At 38.4% G+C, this 5008-nt stretch overlaps 1 pseudogene; it reads left to right on the forward strand.

Annotated features, from left to right (window-relative positions):
• The first annotated feature begins 4634 nt into the window (after nucleotides 1-4634).
• Nucleotides 4635-4751, forward strand: LOC145293389 (5S ribosomal RNA; annotated as a pseudogene).
• Nucleotides 4752-5008: the final 257 nt, after the last annotated feature.

The raw sequence follows: 5008 nt of genomic DNA on the forward strand, positions 1-5008 counted from the left end.
GATTTCTCAGTCTTCCCTCATTTCATAAATTGCCCAGATACTTTGCGGGGTTAGGCCCTATTAGCAGACCCCCTATCGCCGCCATCTTGTATACTGGTGATAACGATCAGCCTGACGCCAAAAACTAAACGAGCTAAAACTACGTTTCAGGAATTTCAGAAAATCAGGGTCTCATCTCTTTAAGCGACATTCTTGTTTTCTTTAGATGTGAAATTTTAGGCGTCTTTGTAATACCCGAACGCGAGCGTAGTTCCTTAAATGAGGATAAAGGGCATTTTTAATTGGCTCTCTCTTTCTCACTGATCGTTTTGGCTTTTGTGTTTTTTTTGTTGTTTTTTTTTTTTTGCGTATTGTTTCTTTTAATATTTAAGACATGACTGGGATTGCTACAAGATGTTTTATTCTAGAAGTATCTCGGCATATGAGTCCTGTATATCATTTTTTTCTTCGCTCTTGTTTTTTTCTTCTGTTATACTCTTCTTTCTTTTAAAATCATGTTCACCCCTTACAAAGCATATCTCCACTTGGACGTAAGGGGCTAATATTTGGGACAATGTCTAGGAAAGATTTACAGGATTTTTTTTTTTTTTACAAGGAGGTCACCACTTATCAAGGCCCGAAAGCCACTCAGGGATAAGGGTTATTGCATGTACAGTACGTTATACGCTAGTGTTGAGATTTCATAAAGCGTCTACTTAAGGGGGCGGTTCATCAGGAATTTGTTTATGCTGGATTTGAAGACATCCAAGTTGTAGTCAGGTGGGAAACAGGCAGACGGAACAGAGTTCCACTGGCGTGCTGTTCTAAGAAAGAAGCTTTGTTCATGGAATCTACGGTTTGATTTAGGCACAGATAGAGAGTGGGGGAAATTTTTGACAGTGGCTTCAGCTAGACGGGTGTTTTTCGTAATAGATTGGCGATGGGGGACCAGAGATTGGAGCTCAGACGAGCACTTTCCATGGAAGTAACGGTAGAAAATATATTTATGTTACATTTAAACTTCTGCATATCAGTACAGCCAGGGAAGCAGGCAGCAGGAAAGGGAATTCCAAAGTCTAGCTGTTCGAGGGAAGAAACTATTAGATTAGAAAACTTTCTGACATTTAGGGAAATAAATAAACAATGAAGGGGTGAGATCTAACAGCTATGCGGTTTTGTCGGGGATATGTACGTCGAGGGAGTACAAATACAACGAGTTCATCAGAACACATTCAATTAAAATATTTGTAAAACAGACACAGTGATGCAACATTGTGGCGATGAGACAGGAGCTGAAGCTTAGTTGATAAAGTGGGAGCGATTAGATTGACAACTTCTTTGGTGTTTATCTAAGAGGGAAAGACAAGTAGTAGACGCACCAGACAAGAAGTGGCAACAATACTCCATGCATGGGCGAATGGTGGTCTTGTCAAGGTACAGGATATTCTCAGGTGTGAGTAATCTTCTAGCTCGATAGAGGGAACCCACCTTCTTTGCAGCAGCCTTTGCAATGTCCTCTATGCATATGTTCCAGTTCATATTGCCTGCAAATGTTAGGCCGAGGAGTTTGAAGGTGGAATTCTCATGTAGGGTGCTATTTGTCATGGATATAGGCAGTTGGAGAGGCGCCTTGTAATTGTTAAAGGAGAGCAGCTTAGTTTTACTAGCATTAAATGTTACCATCCATTTGGGACCCCATTTCACTATAGTCTGGGGGTCATTTACTATCAATTCTGCCATTGTCTTAGGTTTATGTACATTTGTTCTTCCCTCATGCATGTTATAGAGCGTTGTATCATCAGCAAATATACACACTATGATTCAATTATATTAGTCTAGTATGATTTAACGAGTAGTCAAATTGTTTCTATTAATTTAATCAATCTGTTTTTACAATAACATAACGGAGTTCCCAGTTCGCACTAGATATTCCTGTATTGCAAATACGTTTTATTTATTTTATATTATTTTGAAGTATAATTTTAAAATTATATATATATATATTAAGAAATTAGAAATTGTAATAAATAGTTCTAGGCTGGTAGCTAAAGAACAGAAGCTTGTTCATTTATCCCCGTGTTACTCTCGAGGTACTGGCTGGTATTACACATTTTGTTTTCTTTTAATAATACTGGCCAGACTACCAGGCATTGCCTGGAGCAGAAATATATAAGCCTAAAAGTGTGAAGGGATAGAGAGAGAAAAAGATATATATATATATATATATATATATATATAGAGAGAGAGAGAGAGAGAGGGGATAGATATTTCGATGTTATCAAAAAATCAAACATCTATTTTCCCTCTCTCTCTCTCCCTCTCTCTCTTTTTATCTCTCTCTTTCTCTCAATCTGTCTCTCTCTCTCCCACCTGTACTCTTTCGTCTAGGTCATAAAAATCTTAAAATACACTCACAATCCCTTGTGTATATATATATATATATATATATATATATATATATATATATATGATTTTCAGAATGTTAGAGAATGTATATAATAAATTTCACAACAAAACAACGTCGCAGCCCACAAGAGCCATGACAGTCAAAGCACCGGAAGTCCAAGACTCAAGTTTCGCCCTCATTTGGGCTCGTCAGTTAGACACATCCGAACTCAGTATTCGAAACCCGAGCCTCTTGCATGCAAGGCAAGCACTCTACCAACTGAGCAAACGCCCTGCACACAAGAATTTCAATTAACCAACACAGATCAAGCAAACCGCGCCGAAATCCGACTGTGAAATGAACCTACTACGTCTCAACAAGGGACGCGGTCATCCAACCAGCTAATAACCCCAAGCTGATGTCTCACTAGTAGGAGTTTTAACTCGAAAGGACGATGCCATCCAGCAATACTAACCAAGCGAGCAACTTATGATAGGATTTTTAGAATGTGAGAGAATGTATATAGTAAATTCCACAGCCAAACAACTTCTTTGAGTGTCATGGCTCTTGTGGGCTGCGACGTTGTTTGGCTGTGGAATTTATTATATACATTCTCTCACATTCTGAAAATCCTATCATAAGTTGCTCGCTTGGTTAGTATTGCTGGGTGGCATCGTCCTTTCGAGTTAAAACTCCTACTAGTGAGACATCAGCTTGGGGTTATTAGCTGGTTGGATGACCGCGTCCCTTTTTGAGACGTAGTAGGTCCATTTCACAGTCGGATTTCGACGCGGTTTGCTTGATCTGTGTTGGTTAATTGAAATTCTTTTGTGCAGGGCGTTTGCTCAGTTGGTAGAGTGCTTGCCTTGCATACAAGAGGCTCGGGTTTCGAATCCTGAGTTCGGATGTGTCTAACTGACGAGCCCAAATGAGGGCGAAACTCGAGTCTTGGACCTCCGGTTCTTTGACTGTCATGGCTCTTGTGGGCTGCGACGTTGTTTGGCTGTGGAATTTCTTATATATATATATATATATATATATATATATATATACTCGCTATATTCATATTCACCCACTCTGATTAGTCGTAGACGACGAAACACGTGTCAGTGGATAATTACATTTTAAAAATAATATATATATATATATATATATATATATATATATATATATATATATATTACTATGGGACAAGTAACTTCTTGAAAAATTATGAACTTTCCTTTAGTTTTTGGTTAGAAAAGACGTCTAACAGAATCTGCTGTAGTTTCGAATAAATAATATTTCTCTTTCCTAAATGTTAAATATTATTCCATATGAGGAATGTCGATCAAGAAAATACCAACTTTGTAGCCATTTGTTTTTTTGTTTTTTTTACAGGGTGGAATGATAAAATTGTCGCGTTTGAAGAGACGACATTATTCCATTAAATTTTGATGAAAACCGGTTTTCTCTTTTTGTTGTTGCAGACCGTCTACTAGCTGGCCAGTAAACATCCCAAGAGCCATAGAAGCCTACTATCATGTCTGAAAGTGACACAATTTTCAACGAGCAAGATCGGAGATGTGCAACTGTAATATCATGCCTTCTAGTGATCCATGTTATGACAAGATGACCATTGCAAAGAACCTCATGAGGCATCGCTGGATTGCCATGAATAATAGACGTACCCAATCTTATAAAAACAAGGCCATTTTTTTCTTTGTTTTACTTATAAGTGGACTTATATACATACATCTACACTTACAACTGCTCTTTATATAATTGATTGACGACGTTTGCAAACTTATGTAAAACCAGCTAATAATTGTTACTGTTTACTAATGGGCTGAGGGAGCGGGTTTCAATCGTCGGTAAAATCATCTTAAATAGTAAAACAAACATCTCATTCTAAATATAAAAAAAACTGTACATGATATTTTCTAAAACGCAAAATTTTATGATGAGGACCAAAGACAAGCGGAAAAATCCAGGAGTATGGGGACACTCCTCTTCCCTAGATCTCGGAAAGGAAGCCTTCTTGTCTTGCCCGTGTATGCTCGAAAAATACGTTACTAGGAAACATTCGTAAATTCAATATTCCTTAGAGACGGTCTCTTCCAGATGAAGCCCGCTCAGCACGATCAGGGTGAATGCTACACAAAACACCCAGGCAGGCAGGAGGAAATGGTGTAGCTGGAAAATTCGATACTACTACTACTACTACTACTACAATTATTATTATTACTACTACTACCCCTACTACTACTACTACTACTACTACTACAATACATACGGCATAATCGCGTTCACACACCGGTTCTCGTCAGATCACCGAAGTTAAGCAACATCGAGCCTGGTTAGTATCAGATGGGTGACCATTTGGAAATTCTAGGCGTTGTATGTGCTCTCCGCTTATCTCGGCATTTGTTTCCAGTCGTCGTGTACACACTTCACTGGCCACTGGTATTAGACACTGTCGACTAAGGAGAGGTGTGGCTGAAGATTGCACACCTCCTGTCACAAAAATTTCACGCGCAGGCACCCCTTGGTGGGTATCCATAGTCTGCTAAAGACTGAAGGAGTCCTGACTACTACTACAATAATACTAATATTACTACTTATAATAATAAGATGAAATCAATATATTTTAGGTTGTTTAGC

This window comes from Euprymna scolopes, chromosome 14, assembly GCF_053919585.1.
Source record: "Euprymna scolopes isolate OS-2025 chromosome 14, ASM5391958v1, whole genome shotgun sequence".
NCBI lineage: Eukaryota > Metazoa > Mollusca > Cephalopoda > Sepiida > Sepiolidae > Euprymna > Euprymna scolopes.